We start from the raw sequence: 20,749 nt of genomic DNA on the forward strand, positions 1-20,749 counted from the left end.
CAGGAGAAAATCTGGGCCATTTTCTTGGTTGACTGATGGCTCATAGCTTTTACTCTGTAGAAAATTTGTTATAACTCGTAAAGCAGTCTTTTTTTACTTCATCAACAAACATCTATTAAATGTTTGTAACATGCCAAGACACTGTGCTAGGTCTTGGGGATATAGAGACATTCCCTTGCCACGAGAAGCCTCTCAAGAAGGACATTCCCACTTACAGCCAGCTAGAATGCAACCCTGCACTTCAACCTCACCCAGGAACCCTGCAAGTCATGGCTTATTAGTGCAATTTTATCGACCAAGGTAACTGAAGTTCAGAGAAAATACAACTAGAACGGGCCAAGGCTAACATTTCAACTTCACTCTGCCTGGGCTCGATTCTCAGAAGAGTGACAAAAATGAAGTGATTTATTTTGATTGGGATAATGCTAATAATGAGAATAAAAACAGGCTAAGTTTGTTGCAGCAGCAACAGCAGCAAAAAAAAAAAAAAAAAAAAAAAAGCTTCTTCACACCTCAGTGGCTCAACACAATTTCCTCTCTCCATCATGCTACATGTCCATGTAGGCTGGCAAGGGACTCTATGACATGGAGCCACTGATCTCCACCATCTAGAACCGGCAGCCTCCTCAGTTGCAGAGGCAGAGGCAGAGGGCATGGAGGATTGTCCAGTACTGGCTCTTGAGGGTCACTTCCAGGTGCAGCTCACTGGCCAGCCCTCGTCACATGGCTTTACTCAGGGTTGGGATGAGGCTGAGAGAAGTGAAGCCCTTAGTGTGACATCTAAGGAGGCATGGGCTCTCTGGGTCATGCAAACACAGGCCTGGCACTGGTGTGACCCCAAAAGCCAGTGGTTCCTTATATTTTTTACTTTAGGCAACTTACCGGTCTCACCTTAGTCCCAGTCATGGCCCCCACCTAACTGATAGGAGGCTGGGAAATGCAGGGTCTCTCATGTTTGGGAGGGAGAGAGAAGGTGGATACTGGAGAGGACTAGGAATGTCTAGTAACCTGGGCTTGAAACCTTACCCTCATCTGTGATGCTGCCTTCTGCTCCTTTTCTCCCTGCCTCTCTAATCCAGGCAGTTGCCAAGCTTTGGGATTTTTTTTTACATCTTTATTGGAGTATAATTGCTTTACAATGGTGTGCTAGTTTCTGCTTTATAACAAAGTGGATCAGCTCTACATATACGTATATCCCCATATCTCCTCCCTCTTGCGTCTCCCTCCCTCCCACCCTCCCTATCCCACCCCTCTAGGTGGTCACAAAGCACAGAGCTGATCTCCCTGTGCTATGCAGCTGCTTCCCACTAGCTATCCATTATACATTCGGTAGTGTATATATGTCCACGTCTCTCTCAATTTGTCACCGCTTACCCTTCCCCCTCCCCCTATCCTAAAGTCCATTCTCTAGTAGGTCTGTGTCTTTATTCCTGTCTTACCCCTAGGTTCTTCGTGACATTTTTTTTTTCTTAAATCCCATATATATGTGTTAGCATACGGTATTTGTCTTTCTCTTTCTGACTCACTTCACTCTGTATGACAGACTCTAGGTCTATCCACCCAAGCTTTGGGATTTTAACCAAATACAGCAAAAGCTGTATGTCAGATGCTTGCTGTGTGCCAGGTATTACACTATCCATGCTTATGCTCATCAATGCATTTATTCATTCCTCACAACAGCCCTCTGAAGAAGTTCCTATGGGTGGGATGGGAGGGAGGTCCAAGAGGGAGGGGATATGTATAGCTGATTCACTTTGTTGTATAGCAGAAACTAACACACCATTATAAATCAACTATATCCCAATTTTAAAAAATTCAGTTTTTAAATGAGAAAACTGAGGCTTAGAGAAATTGAATAACTTGCCCAGGTCATTTCTATAAAGGGTAAAGCTGAGATTTGGGCTCATATCTAACTAGAAAGACTTTTTTCCTCCTCTTTAACCCTATGCAACCCATCCTTGTGGGAGCTTACAATCGTGCTGTATTCCAAGTTTATTAAATGAGAGCGTGGCTACATCAGCCCAACCCATGAAATAAATAGTTGGAGAGAAATATTGACATGCCACTGGTAGGAAGTATCTGTAGCATCATCATCAGTGATACTAAGCCTATGTCATTGATAAAAGGTGATGGGATTTTGTTGTTGTTGTTTTCTTTCTACATGAAAATTCAGTGCCATCTGTTATTAGCACATGTGGAATAGAGAATGAGGGTCAAGATGTCTTTACCAATTAGACGTATGGTTGGGGCAACTCCCTCTGTTTTGCCAGCTACCAAAAAAAGGGGGCTGAATCAGATTTCCTAAGGTCACCGCCACTACTGACCTTACAAAATTCAGTGTCGATGGCAGAGATAGGTACGATCATAACGGTGGAAAATATTTTATTATTATTTTTTTATTTTTAGTTTTTATTTTTTAAATAGATCTTTATTGGAGTATAATTGCTTCACAATACCGTGTTAGTTTCTGTTGCACAACAAAGTGAATCAGCCATATGCATACACACGTCCCCGTATCCCCTCCCTCTTGAGCCTTCCACCTACCCTCCCTATCCCACCCCTCTAGGTCATCAAAGCACCGAGCAGATCTCCCTGTGCTATGCGGCTGCTTCCCACCAGACAACTACTTTACATTGGGTAGTGTATATATGTTGATGCTACTCTCACTTTGCCCCAGCTTTGCTCTCTCACACCATGTCATCAAGTCCATTCTCTATGTCTACCCCTTTATTCCTGCGTTGCAACTAGGTTCATCAGTCAACTTTATTTTTAGATCCCATATATATGGGTTAGCATATGGTATTTGTTTCTTTTTGACTTACTTCACTCTGTATGACAAACTCTAGTTCCATCCACCTCACTACAAATAACTCAATTGCATTTCTTTATATGGCTGAGTAATATTCCATTGTATATATGTGTCACATCTTCTTTTCTAATTTTTTTATAATAACTTTTTTTTAACATCTTTATTGGAGTATAATTGCTTTACAATGGTATTAGTTTCTGCTGTATAACAAAGTGAATCAGCTCTACATATATATATATCCATATATCTCCTCCCTCTTGCGTCTCCCTCCCAACCCTCCCTATCCCACCCCTCTAGGTGGTCACAAAGCACCGAGCTGATCTCCCTGTGCTATGTGGCTGCTTCCCACTAGCTATCTATTTTACATTTGGTAGTGTATATATGTCCATGGCACTCTCTCACTTCGTCCCAGCTTACCCTTCCCCCTCCCTGTGTCCTCAAGCCAATTCTCTACATCTGCGTCTTTATTCCTGTCCTGCCTTTTTTAGATTCCATATAAATGTGTTGGCATATTTTTGTTTTTATTTCTGTTATTCTAGGAGGTGGGTCCAAAAAGATCTTGCTGTAGTTTATGTCAAAGAGTGTTTTTCCTATGTTTTCCTCTAAAAGTTTTATAGTGCCTGGTCTTACATTTAAGTCTTTAATCCATTTGGAGTTTATTTTTGTGTATGGTGTTAGGTAGTGTTCTAATTTCATTCTTTTACATGTAGCTGTCCAGTTTTCCCAGCACCACTTATTGAAGAGGCTGTCTTTTCTCCATTGTATGATCTTGCCTCCTTTGTTGTAAATTAGGTGCCCATATATGTGTGCGTTTATCTCTGGGCATTCTATCCTGTACCATTGATCTATATTTCTGTTTTTGTGCCAGTACCATACTGTCTTGATTACTGGAGCTTTGTGGTATAGTTTGAAGTCAGGGAGACTGATTCCTCCAACTCCGTTTTTCTTTTTCAAGATTGCTTTGGCTATTGGAGGTCTTTTATGTTTCCATACGAACTGAAAGATTATTTTGTTCTAATTCTGTGAAGAATGCCATTGGTAGTCTGATAGGGATTGCACTGAATCTGTAGATTGCTTTGGGTGGTATAGCCATTTTCATAATATTGATTCTTCCAATCCAAGAACATGGTATATTTCTCCATCTGTTTATGTCATTTTTGATTTCTTTCATCAGTGTTTTATAGTTTTCTGAGTACAAGTCTTTTGCCTCCTTAGGCAGGTTTATTCCTAGGTATTTTATTCTTTTTGTTGCAATGGTAAATGGGACTGTTTCCTTGATTTCTCTTTCTGATTTTTCACTGTTGCTCTATAGGAATGCCAGAGATTTCTGTGCATTAATTTTGTATTCTGCAACCTTACCAAATTCATTGATTAGTTCTAGTAGTTTTCTGGTGGCATATTAAGGATTTTCTATGTATAGTATCATGTCATCAGCAAATAGTGACAGTCTTACTTCTTCTTTTCCAATTTGTATTCCTTTTATTTCTTTTTCTTCTCTGATTGCTGTGGCTAGGACTTCCAAAACTATGTTGAATAAGAGCGGTGAGAGTGGACATCCTTGTCTTGTTCCTGATCTTAGAGGAAATCCTTTCAGTTTTTCACCATTGAGTATGATGCTTGCTGTGGGTTTGTCATATATGCCCTTTATTTTGGTGAGGTAGGTTCCCTCTATGCCCATTTTCTGGAGAGTTTTTATCATAAAGGGGTGTTGAATTTTGTCAAAAGCTTTTTCTGCATCTATTGAGATTATCATATGGTTTTTACCCTTCACTTTGTTAATATGGTGTATCACATTGATTTGTGTATATTGAAGAATCCTTCCATTCCTGGGATAAACCCCACTTGATCATGGTGTATGATGCTTTTAATGTGCTGCTGGATTCTGTTTGCTAGTATTTTGTTGAGGAATTTTGCATCTATGTTCATCAGTGATATTGGCCTGTAGTTTTCTTTTTTTGTGACATCTTTGTCTGGTTTTGGTATCAGGATGATGGTGGCTTCGTAGAATGAATTTGGGAGTGTTTCTCCCTCCACAAGTTTTTGGAAGAGTTTGAGAAGTATCGGTGTTAGCTCTTCTCTAAATGTTTGATAGAATTTGCCCGTGAAGCAATCTGGTCCTGGACTCTTGTTTGTTGGAAGATTTTTAATTACGGTTTCAATTACATTACTTGTGATAGGTCTGTTTATATTTTCTAATTCTTCCTGGTTCAGTCTTGGAAAATTGTATCTTTCCAAGAATTTGTCCATTTCTTCATGGTTGTCCATTTTATTGGCATATCGTTGTTTGTAGTAGTCTCTTATAATCCTTTGTATTTCTGCAGTGTCAGTTGTGATTTCTCCTTTTTCATTTCTAATTTTATTGATTTGCATCCTCTCCCTTTTTTTCTTGATTAGTCTGGCTAAGGGTTTATCCATTTTGTTTATCTTCTCAAAGAACAAGCTTTTAGTTTTATTGATCTTTGCTATTGTTTTCTTTATTTCTATTTCATTTGTTTCTGCTCTGATCTTTATGATTTCTTTCCTTCTACTGACTTTGGGTTTTCATTGTTCTTCTTTCTCTAGTTGTTTTAAGTGTAGGGGTTAGATTGTTTATTTGAGATTTTTCTTGTTTCTTGAGGTGAGAATGAATTGCTACAAACTTTCCTCTTAGAACTGCTTTTGCTGTGTCCCATAGGTTCTGGGTCTTCGTGTTTTCATTGTCACTTGTTTCTATGTATTTTTGATTTCTTCTTTGATTTCTTCAGTGAATTCTTGGTTATTTAGTAGTGCACTGTTTAGCCTCCGTGTATTTGTGTCTTTTACAGTTTTTTCCCTGTAATTGATTTCCAATCTCATAGTGTTGTGGTCAGAAAAGATGCTTTTTTTCAATTTTCTTAAATTTTCCAAGGCTTGATGTGACCCAAGATGTGATCTATCCTGGAGAATGTTCTGTGTGCACTTGGGAAGAAAGTGTATTCTGCCACTTTGGGGTGGAATGTTCTAAATATCAATTAGATCTATCTGGCCTATTGTGTCATTAAAAGCTTGTGTTTCCTTATTTATTTTCTGTTTGGATGATCTGTCCATTGGTGTAAGTGGGGTGTTAAAATCCCCTACTATTATTGTGTTACTGTCGATTTCTCCTTTCATGGTTGTTAGCATTTTCCATATGTATTGAGGTGCTTCTATGTTGGGTGCATAAACATTTATAATTGTTGTATCTTTTTCTTGGATTGATCCTTTGATCATAACGTAGTGTCCCTCCTTATCTTTTGTAACAGTCTTTATTTTAAAGTCTATTTTATCATATACGAGTATTGCTACTCCAGCTTTCTTTTGATTTCCATTTGCATGGAATATCTTTTTCCATCCCATCACTTTCAGTCTGTATGTTGTCCCTAGGTCTGAAGTGATCTCTTGTAGACAGCATATATATGGGTCTTGTTTTTGTAACCATTCAGCCAGTCTGTGTTTTTTGGTTGGGGCATTTAATCCATTTAAATTCAACATTATTATCAACATGTATGTTCCTATTACCATTTTCTTAATTGTTTTGGGTTTATTTTTGTGGGTCTCTTTCTTCTCTTGTGCTTCCTGCTTAGAGAAGTTTCTTTAGCATTTGTTGTAAAGCTGGTTTGGTGGTGCTGAATTCGGTTAGCTTTTGCTTGTCTGAAAAGCTTTTCAATTTTCCATCAAATCTGAATGAGATCCTTGCTGGATGGAGTAATCTTGGTTGTAGGTTTTTCTCTTTCATCGCTGCCACTCCCTTCTGGCCTGCAGAGTTTCCACTGAAATATCAACTAGTAACCTTATGGGGATTCCTTTCTATGTTATTTTTTGTTTTTCCCTTGCTGATTTTAATATTTTTCTTTCAATTTAATTTTTGTTACTTTGATTAATATGTGTCTTGGTGTCTTTTTCCTAGGGTTTATCCTGGATGGGAGTCTCTGTGCTTCCTGGACTTGGGTGACTATTTCCTTTCCCATGTTAGGGAAGTTTTCCACTATAATCTCTTCAAATATTTTCTCAGACCCTTTCTTTTTTGCTTCCTCTTCTAGGACCCCTATAATTCGAATGTTGGTGCATTTAGTGTTGTCCCAGAGGTCTCTGAGATTGTCTTCAATTATTTTCATTCTTTTTCTTTCTTCTGTTCCTTGCCAGTTATTTCCCCCATTTTGTCTTCCAGCTCACTTATTTGTTCTTCTGTCTCAGTTATTCTGTTATCGATCTCTTCTAGTGTATTTTTCATTTCACTTATTGTGTTGTTCATCTCTGTTTGTTTGTTCTTTAGTTCTTCTAAATGTTTGTTAAACATTTCTTGTATTTTCTCAATCCGTGCTTCCATTCTATTTCCAAGATTTTGAATCATCTTTACTATCATTTCTCTGAATTCTTTTTCAGGTGGGTTGCCTATTTCCTCTTCATTTATTTGGTCTTGTAGGTTTTTACCTGGCTCCTTCATCTGTGACATATTTTTTTGCCGTCTCATTTTTTTTTGTTTTTTATGAGTGGGATTGTGTTCCTGTTTTACTGGTTGTTTGGCCTGAGGCTTCCAACACTGGGGTTTGTAGGCTATTGGGAATAGTTGGGTCTTGGTGCTGAGATGAGGCAGTCTGTGAGACCTCACTATGATGAATATTCCCTGGGGTCTGAGCTTCTCTGTTAGTCAAGTGGTTCGGACTCGGAGCTCCCACCACAGGAGCTTCCCCCCAACCCTGGGCTTTCAAATCAAGATCTTGCAAGCCATGTGGGGTGGCAAAAAAAAAAGAGAATAACAAAGTAAAAAATAAAATTAGACTAGGAAACTAACAGATATGTTAGAAATAATGTAAAAATAAAAATATAAATGAATCAACAACTGGAAGGTACCTCAGTACCACAATAGTAAAAAAGAGGACGAGGGAAAAGAAACAAAAAAGTGTGTGGGGGGAAGGCCTTGGCTGTGGAGGGCGGGGCCTAAGCAAGGGTGAGGTTTGGGTGGTGGGCGGGTCCAATGCTTCTCTAACTTGGAAAGTTCTCTAACTTGGAAATGGTGCTGGGGGCTGTGGGGGATGGGGCTTAGGCTCAAGGAACAGAAGGGGCCCAGGCCTGCCCCCCAGCCTGGTCTCAGAGGGCAGGGGACCTCACCTGGGCACTAGCAGGCTTCCTGGGCTCAAGAGGACAGGGCAAACGCCCTCCTCTCGTCTTCTGCTCCTCCAGTCTGGGGTCTGAGAGGGCCCCTCCCACCTGCCTCCCCTGATCTCCCTAGCCTCCCTCCTATGCCTCCAAGGACCCATGTGGCCTGGAGGGCAGGGGATCGGCCTGGGAGCTCAGCAGGCTCCCCTGGCCCAAGTGGGTGGGGCAGTTGCCCTCCGTTCCTCTCCCGCTCCTCCTGGATGGCCCCTCCAGCCTGTCACTCCTGATCTCCCCGGCCTCCTTCCTATGCCCCCAGGACCCACGCGGCCTAGGTGGGGCTTTAGATAGGGAAGGAAGCAGCTTGGGAGCTCAGTAGGCTCCCCTGCCTGAGTGGGCCAGGCGATCGCCCTCTGCTCCTCTCCTGCTCTTCCCAGAGAGTCCCTCCCTCCTGCCTCTCCTGATCTCCCTGGCCTCAGGGGCACTGATCTTCTGGAAAATATTTTAGAATACATAGAAGTATTCTCTAGCAAAGCTGAAAACCTTGCTATCTGAAACAAAATAGAGCCTGACTGCTAATACGGATGCAAACTTATCATAATATTTCAACACAGAGTGTAGAATCATCCTTTAATCAGACAAAACTGTAAGGTTAACTGGAGAGAGAATAGCGATTTCACATGTTAATTTGCAGTGACTGAGTTCACATCGGTCAAAAAGCTAAAGTGTTTACTCTGGGTTTTAAAAATATAGGATGAGTGTGAGTGAAGCTGTTTGACCCCTCCTGAGGGCGCACGGGGCAGTCACACGTGGCTGAAATGCTGAGAGCTTGTGAAGATGGAGACAATAGATGTTCTCTACACAGGAACTGAAGGAGAACTAATTCGCTTAATTAAGGAGGTGGAGCATTTTTGGGGCAGTTATTAAGGATGAAGTCATATGCACCAATGCACACAAAATACTTTGCCTTACACTTCTTTTTTGGTGGAAACATCTGGCAAAAATATGTTGAGAAAAGAGAACTTTTGTGCAGTGGGATCTTGCTGTGAAGAGATGAAAGCTTGGGCTAATTACAGGATGTCTGTAAAAAGAAAGGGCTAGCTTTATATTTCAGACCCATTTTTCTCCCTGTAGGGTAAACATCTAACGTAAAAGCAGTGGTATGCTGTGGGAAATAAATATGGGGTGAGAAACAATGAATTGCATCTAATATATAATACTGTACCATAAAGGTTATTAAAATAGCATTCAGTTTATACTTGCTTTTATAAGTGTGCCAAGAGAAAACCAGACGAGTCTGAAACCTGTATGACAAAGACCACAAAACTGCACAATTTCTTATATGTAGAATGTTGCAGACCTCTTAATTAAAAATGACCCAGCTAATGTCCTATTTAGAAGTAAATAATGCACAGTTTGGAATTTTGCTTCACATTTATTTTAAAACTATGATGACCCCAAACTCTTTTGAAATCTCCTCTTTCAATGTCCTTTAGCTCCTTTTGTCTTTCCCTATAATCCTACCTTCATCCTGTTCCTTATCCAGAGTCCTGTGATGCTTCAGCCTAAAGACCAAAATTTTAGAAAAAGAAAAAGAAAAATTAAAAAAAAGTTGGGTGGTCCTAATCTCTCTTGGAGCATCCCATGTGACTCCGTCAAGACTCTAATCATAGGCATCCAGGAGATTAAGACCAACCCCAGCCATTTAACAAGCCCTATAGACATTAACCATTCTAAAAGCACTAAGATTTAATCTAGCAGAGGGATGCTTAATTCTACTGGCTTCTTCCCACAGGAACAAGATACTTAACATCACCTGGAGAGGAATTTTCTGACAGTCTTCTCAAGAGGATTGAATGAAAAGTATTTTTTTTTTCCTTCCCCATCTCTGTAATTTGGGTGAATGTTAAAAAAGATCTTTATAAAGAGGTAGGCCAGTCATTATCGTCCTAGTTGTGCAACATTGCCTACACTGTCAGGTACGTGGCTCAGCCTTGTGGGCTCAGGGACTCAGGGAATATGGCTCCTAACCCAGTCTTCTGGGGATCATACTGTATCTTACCCATGGCCCTCGCAACTGCCTGCCACCCTCTGTCCATTACAAGCACCCCACTATCGAAAATCAGTTCTCTTCAGACTGATCTGAGCCAGAAATCTCAAAACCATTCGGAGACTGTGCCACCTTTACTGTTCAGTAGTAGCATTCTTCTCTCCTGCGAACCACACTTCTTACCACGCACTATTGTCTCTAAAACTGAGACTACAGTGTCTGCCATTTACTAGCATTTTTATAATGCTGGGTTTTTTTAAGTTGAGAATGATTTCTCCATAACTATGTGTCTACCATAAGTGGGAAAATTAAAGAGACCAAAAAGATTGTGTGGCTTTTCTGACATCTGCCTGTTCCCTGTGAGTTTTTGATTTGCAGTCTTTGCAATAGGACTCTTGTCTTCATGAGGGCCATGACTGCACCTGTTTTTGCTCATCTTTGTTCCTTCTTCCAGACCCTAGAACTGTTTTTGGTACCCAGCAGATGCTTAGAAATTTAACCTGTCAAGTAGAGGACTGAATGCATCTACTTTGGCCATGCATTGTGCTAGGTGCTTTGAATATAGATATGAATAAGACACAGTTCTTGCCATCAAAGCCTGACAAAGGACTAATCTTTCCAACATGACTTTCTGGGCTGTTGGACTTAAGCAAAGCAATTTAAGTGGACATTCCCGTTAAAGCTCTGGTTTAGGGATCCTAAGGGAAACTCTGCTCCCAAATGTCTCTCCCATGAGCCAGACAGCACATAATATTTTCTGCATTTATTAACAATGGTAACAGCCATGGCAAACATGACTTGTGGGTGCCTCTCCTATGTTGGACACTTGTACAATGTGCCTTGCATATATTCTATAATTCTCACAGTCTCCCCTTTATAATAGATGTTACGATCATTTTATCGATGAGGAAAGAGAGGCTAAGAGATGTTATGTGTCCTAGTCGGTATACCAGCTACACAACTGGTAAGATGAGGTAGCTGCTTTCATCCCTGGCTGGTCAGATTTCAAAGACCAGACCCATAACCACACTTGGTTCTACCTCCCGCTGATAAAGTAATTTTCTCAGGAAAGGGCATTGACAGGTATTACTTGGTCTGACTCTGTCACTTGTGAAAGACAAAATTGGGTACCATTTGATTTCATTCTTCCAACCATTCTTTGATATGGGAACCAAGTATTGTACCAGTACTTTGTATAGTTGAGGGACCTGGGAGTCCCCAGAGTCACATGGGGAACAAGTAGCAGACTGCTGGTCTGACTAGATGCCTGTACAGTATTCTCTCCACTGTATAGGGAGGGAAGCCTCCAGGCATTTCAAAAAGACATTTTCTGTCCCATGTTTTCACCAAGGGATGGGACTCTATGAAGCATTTCTGCATCCAGTCCAGAGTGGTTTAAGGAGACCAAATTGGTGATTGGAAAAATATATGACCAAAAAGGCCAATGATGGGTCTTGCCTCATCTAGGTCTGCCTTTCTTGAAGGATGAAGAAACAGTCTCTGCCTGCTAGCCTCTCCCACCCTCTAAACCAACGGTTCTCAACAGTGGTGATTTTGCTCCCTGGAACATGTGGCAATGCCGGGAAACATTTTTGATTGTTATAACTCTAGCTGGGTGTATGCCACTGGAATCGAGTAGGAGAGGCTAAACATCCTACAATGTACAGAACAGCCCCCAAAACAAAGAATTGTCAGGTCCAAAAACCCTGCTTCAGAGTAATGTTCTACCTATCCCATAAAAAGCCTTATTCTTTCAAAAAGTATAGAAAACCCAGACAGTTCAACGGCCTGGATATCTAAGTTAATCATATAAAATACAATGCATAGGACCACTGAAGAGAAGGGAGATGTTTTACTTATTTATTTGAACATCATGTTCTTAAAAAATATTTCTCTCACTCCCAAATAGGAAAGACGTGTATAGTATCCTAAATGTTAAAAGAACCCAGTACTTTGAAAACAAATTATTATACAGCAACTAATAAGATATCGATTGGGGTCCTTTTTCTATTTAAATAACTTAGAACAAAACAGAATGTTGCAGCTATTTTTTTTAATACAGTCAGTGACGTAAACATCAAACAGATGCACATGGAAAATTAAAACAATTTCCTGTAAATGAAAAGAAAAGTGAAATGAGGTTAATATAAACCTTTAATTCACTGGCTCCTTTCTGAGGCTTTGAGAAGCATTATTTTTAGCAATAATTCTGCTTATGTGGCACGTAGTCTGTGTTTCGTTCCCTCTGCTATTTGTTTTGGGGACATATGTGGGTAACCAAGTATTCATCCTTAAGCATCCTGCGGCAGGAACTGGGACCCCAGAGGTGCCGTTGCTAGGGGCCCAGGGCTTCAAACCCAGAGGCTGGGTGGTATCTCTCCAGGGACAGCAACAGCGACCTGTTTTCTTCTTCTTCTTCTTTTTTTTTTTTTTTTTTAATTGAAGTATACTTTATAATCTTATATTACCTTCAGAGGTACAACATAGTAATTCAATACTTTAATAGATCATACTCCCTTTAAAGTTATTACAAAATAATGGCTACATTCCCTATGCCTTGCAATGTAGTATTCTTGTTGCTTATCTATTTTATACATAGTAGTTTGTATCTTTTAATCCCATAAGCCTAGTTTGCGCCTCTCCACTGGTAATCACTAGTTTGTCAACATGGCTAATCGTCAGGGAGATGCAAATCAAAACCACGAGATATCACCTCACACCTGTCAGAATGGCTATCATCAAAAAGACCGCAAGTAGCAAGTGATGGGTGGGATGTGGACAAAAGGGAACCCTCGTACCCTGTTGGCGGGAAAGTAAATTGGTGCAACAACCTGTCTTCCGAAGCCAGGCTCCTCATTTCAATCTTCTCAAGGCTGTGTCCTCTGCAGAGTAAATGCTTCTTCTCATTAAATATTTCAAGAAACTATTTTTTGATGCAAACCAGGCACTGTGTGAACACTGAGTATGTACAGCAAGAAAATGGCGGGCGTGACCCCCGCCTTGAGGGAGCTGACAGCCCAGTCAGGGAGAGAGAGAGGCAACTGATAATCTCGTAAATGACTATTCACAAATGTGATTAATGTGATGGGCTAAATAACATAGGATTTGATGAGGGCATATACAGGGGACCCTGATCAAGTCTCCATATCTGGGGGTAGGAGTGGGGTAAGGGGGTGACGATAGGGTTGACTAGGGAGGTTTCTTCAGGGAGGTGACAATTAAACTGGAATCCGTCAGCTTAATGAGCTGTGTGCGGAAAACGTGTGCCAAGACAACGCGCCCCCTCACAGTTTGTGCTTGCTGATACTTCTGGCTCGAATGTAAATTCACCTTGCACACAGGTCTTCCTGCCTTTTTAGCTGCTGCTACTTCTGCTTATAGCCTTACTATCAAATACTTCCGCCTTCATTTCATAAGAAGAGCTGGTGAGGTTGGTTCATCTTTTCACCCTTGGCTTGTAGGACTTCTGAGTTATTTCTATGTCTGCAACTGGAGTCAAATTTCTTCTTGGGCAGAAGCCAGGGTCTTCAGATAACCTTGCTTTGCATCCTCTGGAAATCTTCCTGGCCACATGACAATCCCTCTTTCATATGGGCAAAGAGGGAGTTTTGGACTGCGTGGCAATGCGACACTTGGGCTAATCCAATGTCATGTGTAATTTCCCTTGTGACAATGAGAGGTGGAAAGGAGAGCATGAGATACTCTTCTACATCTTTATATCTTTCTCTGAATAAATCATTTTGGGCACAAAAGAGACAGAGGCATGTCCTCCCCCTACATCTCCACTGAGCTTGGCTATAGATGGACCTCTCTATCTGTGCTTCTGAAAATAGGGTATGATCGTGTTTGGATTTCTCAAACTATTTAAGTAAGATGCCTCATAGTTAGAACCTGAGAAAAAGTGTGGATAATATCTTATTATTACTTAATATCATCTTGAGTAGAAAATAAAGTCTTTATTGAAAAACGCTTTTGGGTGATTCCCATGCTTGAGAGTTCACAATCTTTCACCCAATTACTTAATTTAGGGTTGACAAGGAGAAGGGAATCTCTTACGTCAGGTCACGAATTACCCTAAAACACACAAGGATGCCATCTGTTACTTCTTTTGTATTCACGACAATGCACAGTAGGGGCTGAACAAAAGGTGATACCTAAGAAGACTGCCCCATAAATATTCAGTTCAATGAACAAAAGAGGGAGAGCATGAAGTCTTAGCCCTGGCTAACTCTCTGGAATCTCATTGACATCCTTCCCCAGAACATTTTCTCATACTTCTGTTGTAGCACTTACATTACACAATCATCAGTATTATCACTATTGTCATCATCATTGCCAACACCCACTCTGAGTTGCCTACTAAGGGTTGTTACTAAGGGTGACCTCGGCATGATTGCAGAAGCTTGACTGTCTCGGTCATTCACCTTTCCGTCCGTCCATCCATCCATCCATCCATCCATTCATCCATCTAATCATCCAGCCCTTAGGGAACATCTTGGTCCCTAAGTTATTTAAAGTCTGATAACACCATTTTGACCACAGACAACTACTTCTTAGTGGTTTGGGTCCTTAAGATACATACAATGGGAGAGTGAGGTAGAGTGGGGGACATAAGAGTGTGTGTGTGTGTGTGTGTGTGTGAATATGAGTACTCATAGTAGCAAGGACGTACAGATTCCCTTATCAGCTACTTTTGAATGAGACCAATAGATATGTAAAACTATTTCAGAGATTTACATGGCTTTCTCTGGGAAAACCCCAAGGTCTTGAACAAAGACCTTATATGAGAAGCCACAAATAATGAAAGCCACCCGTTTAAAGAAAGCATGCACAAAGAGGAGAAACTAACTCAAGGGAAACGTTGAGAAACAGGGAAGCATTGAGAAACAAGGAAGAACCTTAGTGAAGAGGAAGTGGGGTGGGAAGGGGGTAAGCAAAACCCATTATGCTTAAAAAAATTAATGACACTATTTTACTTCTCTGCCAAAAACAGTCTCAGGCATTGAGGCAGAAAGTGGGACTCCAGGAGGAGAAAGGACCCTGACTCTGGCCCTAAAGAATTCCTTGCAGTTTCTCTAGACTCTGCACCCCACCCTGCCACTCAACACCACTAAGCCTGTTTTCTTAATCTCTGTGAAGCTGTCCTTGATTTTCCAAGTCAGTATAAGGCATAACCTCATTTCTGCAACCATAACTCCCACCCTGTTCATCTTCCTCCTAAGAATTAATTGTTTTATTACACTTTATTTACTTGTCTGGACCCCCTCACCTGGCTGTGGACTTGTGGGCAGGAATTCTGCCCAGGTTGTCTTTTGATTTCTAGAGCTTAGCACAGACAACCTGTTGATACTTAATAAACATTTGAGAAAGGGAAGAGAATTAAAGGAGAAGTTAGATGGCTCTATTATAGTTACTAGATAAAAAGACACATTCAGTGAGACTTTAGACATTCATTCATTCACTCACTTGTTCAACCAACCAACAAATACCAGTATTTACTAAACGCCAATCACTGGGATAAGACATGATTCTAGCCCTTGAGGGCTTACTCTCTATTAGGGGATTCACACTTATCAACAGGCAAGTAAAATGCAATGTGATACTAAGAGGCAGGTAGTAGTAGCGCTTGCGCACACTGTGAATATGATTAATGCCATGGAACTGTACACTAAGTGACGGTTAAAATGGCAAATTTTATATTAAAAAATATATATTTGTGTATAACTGAGTCACTTTGCTGTACAGCAGAAATTAGAACATTGTAAATCAACTATACTTCAATAAAAAAAAATAAAATTTTTTGAAAATGGCAAAGTTTACTGGTGATTACATGGGTGTATACAACTGTCAAAACTCACCCAACTGAGCATTTAAGATCTGTGCTTTTAATTGTGTGTTACGTATTTCTCAGTTAAAAAGTAAGGTAAACTTTTAAAAAGGAGGTTAGGAGAGGCGTGTTTATATGAGAAACAGGAGGCACCAAATCCCCCTAAGTGATGGGGGTCAGAGAAGGCTTCTTTAAGGACAGACACCTAAGTATGTGCAACATCAAAGAGATGTTTACACATCTGAAAGAAGGGAAAAGAGACTCAGAGATGGGAAGTGACATGTTCAAGGTCACACCTGGCTGATGGCAGAGCTGGAAAGAAAACCCAGTGTTTTGATTCCTAACCCAGGGCTCATTCCCTAAACCTGTTGTTCTGGTTATTATCTAAGGTCTTTCAGCCCCAAGCTCACTGCCCCATGTTCTGCTCTGTGATACTGCATTTCCCAGACACCTGAGTTTCCAAGTTAGGTGCTGCCGGTGGGAAGCAGGGATGGAAATTTGGAAGGCAGGAGACAGGCAGGGAGAGGGTGCAGCGTGAAGCTCTAGTCCATTGTTTCTCGGTGTTCCAAGTACCAGTGACAAACATCCATTCGAGGTCTGAGCACCAGCCCTGCAGTTTTCCCACAGAGGTTCAAGTACTAGTCACCTAATGATCCCACTGGGAGGTCCCAGTGCCAAGCCCCTAACCCCAGAGGTATGAGTTCAGGTCTGAACAATGAAATTAAAACCAAACTCATGATCTTTCCTCACCAACCAAGTCGTCTTTTGGCGCTTCCAAGCTTGGGGAATGACAGGTTATCCAAAGAGTTACTCTTGACACCTGCCTCTCCCTCACTCCCTCTGTCCAAAACCAACACCAAGTCCTGGCCATTCTACTTCCTAGAAGCCTCTTAGATATGTTCACTTCTTCTCCCTACTCTTACCTTAGGCTAGGCTACCATCATCTCTTGCCTGGACCTCCATAATCAACTCCTAACTGATCTGGCCTTCACTCTGCCCCTCCTTGTTGACTTTCCATTCTCCCTTGATTTAATGCAGTTTTCAGCAACTGAATTAGGAGACTTGATGCCTAGTCACAGCTCTGTTGGTATCCAGTACAGTCTTGGGCAAGTCAGTTAATTTCCCTTATTTCCAGTTTCCCCAAATATAAAATATCAGGATCTATACACACACCAATGTTTTTATGAAAAAGGAAGGTTTTACAGAGGAAGTAGCACTGGACCTGGACATTGAAGGATGAGAGGCTTTTGACCTGTGTTTCAAGTGAAAACTATGGCCCAAAGAATGGGTAATGTGTCCTTGTGTGTTTGGAATAGCACAAAGATAGAAAATAGCTGACAACTGTATTACAAAGTTGATTTCCTAGGATATGTGATGAGATGGCCTAGAACAGGGCTCCTTCCCGTCTTCCTCATCTTATTAAGTGGCACCACCGTCTAGGAACTGCCCAATCCAAACCCTCAATCCAAAGCCATCATCTATGATTCCTCTATTTTTTCCCCACCAACCCACATTCAATCCATCAGTAAATCTTGTTGACACTGTGGCCAAACCCAGTCAAACTCCTTCCCACCTCCCACTTCTCTCCTCCGCTACCACTCAAGTCCATGCCACCACTGCAATTGCCTCTTTTTTTTTTTTTTTTTTTTTGCGGTACGCGGGCCTCTCAGTGTTGTGGCCTCTCCCGTTGCGGAGCACAGGCTCCGGACGCGCAGGCTCAGCGGCCACGGCTCACGGGCCCAGCCGCTCCGCGGCATGTGGGATCCTCCCGGACCGGGGCATGAACCCGTGTCCCCTGCATCGGCAGGCGGACTCCCAACCACTGCGCCACCAGGGAAGCCCGCAATTGCCTCTTAAGTGAGTTCTCTTCTTCCACATTCATCCACTTAAAATATGTACATAAAGCAGCCAGACTACTCTTAAAGGTCAATCAGATGGTTTTTCTTACTGCGTAAAACTCTCCTTTGGCATCCTCCTTCACTTGGAAAAAAATTAAAATTCTTTACCATGACCTGAAAGGCCCATAGGGATTTGCTCCTACTGTGTTTTGCTGCCCAGATTCCCTTCCAGGACAAAGGACTTCTCCTCCCAGCTGTTGGCAGTGCTGCCATCTGACAGTCCTCACCTATCAGCACTAGCTGGCAGAGAGCAGCCCAGGCCTACTGACTATTCAACATTGGGACAGGAAGGCTGTCCCCCTTGTCCCAACACTGAAGGGCATCCCAGTTCAGAGCTCCCTGCAGAGTCAGCTGAAGTCTTCTTTTGACTGCACCATAGCCCAACTTCTCCGTCCACGTAATCTTACTCTTTCCTCTTCTCCTCCTAGTTGGTGATCCCAAGAGCCAGGGAACCCAACTGACAACAGCCCCTGTGTAGCCTGTATGCCATTTCCCTTCTCCAAGCCAATCACCTCACCCTTCTTTGCTTCCTATATGGCACCATGCTCCTTCTGACCTTGGGGCCATTTCTCTTCTGGTTTTCCCCCTCTGTCTGGAAGTCTCTGTCTGCCTTTTGCCTGATTAGTTCCTACTCCATCAATACTCAGTTCCAGAGAGACTTCCTCAGGGAATTCATCCCTGATCTGTCAGACTAGGGCAGGGGTTCCTGTTACAAACTCTGACAACACCCTATAACTTTTCCTGGCACTTAGCTCTTATGACGTGTTTAAGATCAACCTTTCATGCTAGAATATAAGCTTCAGGCAGGTAGTGGCTTTGCCTGCTTTCTTCCATCATGTCTGCTTAGCACTGAACAGGCTGCCTTACATTTAATAGATGCTTAATACATTCATTTGTTGGATGAGTGAATGCGTGAACGATTTAATTCCCTTGTTTTGGCCCACGGTGATAGGCAGAAAAAGGCAATGATAAGGGTCTCTGAGTCACTGTGGCTGACAACTGCTTGTTTTCCTGCTCATGAGAAAACAAAGCAAAACAAAGAAATGCAACAAAAGAAACAAAAGCAGCAACTTAGAAAAAGTGTCTGGACCACAGCCAGAGTGAGAAACATGAGTTCCCAGTTAGAGCTGCCATCAATGTTTCAGCCAACGGGATAAACAAAGTAAAATATCCCCAGGCAAGATTAGCAAGATTCCTTCTCTGTGTCTAATGTGGAGTTAAGTGGGTCCCCAAACGTGCAAAATGTGTCCATTAAATTGGACTCAGCTCAAGTCAAGGAGCATCTGTCTTTTCTTTTAATACTCCTGAGGTTTCCATTTTTACAGTGAAACCTTCCATCTTTTTGGATGGTTATCTGTTGTACAATGAAACAGCCAAATCAAAAAAAAATATATGAAGGCCTTAATAACTATGACTCAAAATCTAGAAGCCATAAAATAAAAGAATAAATTAAAGTATGTAAAAATTAAAACCACTTGGCCTAGCATTCGAAACCACAAGAGCAGAGAATAAATTCAAAGGACACACCGAGAAATTGCAATTCGTACTGAAAAGTATTCATCTCTCCGATATATAAGGAATGACTTGAAACTGAAAAGAAAAAGGCCAACAACTGTAAAGAAAAATGGGCAAGGGATAGGTATAGACAATTCACGAAGAAGACAAAACAAATGGTATATAAACATATAACAAGAGTCTCAGGTTCCTATGAGAGAAACTACATTGAGACACCATTTTCTACTTATGATTTTGGTAGAAATCCCAGTGTTTGATCACTCATTTATTGGCGAGGCTTTTGGGAAACAAGCAGTGTCAGTCATCGTTTGTGGATATATAAATTGGTAAGCTCCTAGAGAGGACAATTTGACAGTATCAATTAATAATGCATAGATTCTTTACCCCAGAAATTTCACTTTTAAGAATTTATACTATGGCTGTACTGGTACATGTGTGAAAGGTCTGTATAAAAAGTTTTTCCCTATAGCATTTTTGTAACAGCAAAAGATTGGAAATAACCTATAGCACATTAATCAATAGGACATTTTATGATTGATTTCTATGAGTGATTTGCAAAGAGGTTCAAAATACATTGTCATTTGAAACAAAACAAAATGCACAAGTGTTATGGTAGCTACCTTTTATGTAACTAAGAGGGAAGAATAAGAATACGTATCATATTTTCACAGAGAAATATGTGGAATAACAGGAGTTTTCTTTTTTTTGGTGGTATTGGGGGCATGCGAACCAGAGAGAAGAGGGATTGGAAAGAGACTCTTCATTGAATATTTTTTATTATTTAAAATTCTTGAACAATGTGAGATTCATCACTGAACATTCCGCCTTAAAATTTTGTATCACCTATTCACAAATTAAATAATAACACGGAGAAGCAACTGTGGAATACCACCTGGGTACCTCCCGTACTCCCGGGGTGTGAAGATAGCAGAGAGAGTCCTGGTCTCAAGGAGCTTGCAGTCTACTGTGGGGATCACATTTAAACACAGGGAAAAGGGGGAGAGTGCTAGAGGGCTCTATCAAAATGTGAGGTGAAGAAACAAAGTACTGAGCGAGAGAAGGATCAAGAACAAAGTGGTAAGGGCTAGAGTTTAAGAGGGTGAGTTCATAGGAAAGATACAAGGACTAACTAGGTCTTCAAGACTGAGCCTACTTGGGAAGGCAGGAGAGCAGGTCAGGAATTGTGCTAAGCCGGTTTCAGGGGCTACATTCTTAAATCTTCCCAACAAACATAATGAGATTGGTATTATCATCATCTCCATTTTTAGATGAGGAATGTAAGCTATGGAAGGGTAAGTAACTTGCTCAAGGTCACTTAGCTAGTAAGCAGTCAAGCCAGGATTCATAGGTACATCTTCCTTCAGTAGCACCCTGTCTCCCCTTTAATAGAAAAGAGATCATTGTTCCTACTGAGGTAAATTTTACACATGGTGAAATGCAAAGATTCCAAATGTTTGTTCAATTTGGTGAGCTTTGACAAACATATAGACTTTTGTAACCAATACTCCAATCAGGACACAGAATGCTTTCATTACCTCATTATTATTTCATTACCTTAT

Source organism: Monodon monoceros, unplaced genomic scaffold (assembly GCF_005190385.1).
Source record: "Monodon monoceros isolate NGI ecotype Baffin Bay Population unplaced genomic scaffold, NGI_Narwhal_1 Super_Scaffold_12, whole genome shotgun sequence".
Taxonomy (NCBI): Eukaryota; Metazoa; Chordata; class Mammalia; order Artiodactyla; family Monodontidae; genus Monodon; species Monodon monoceros.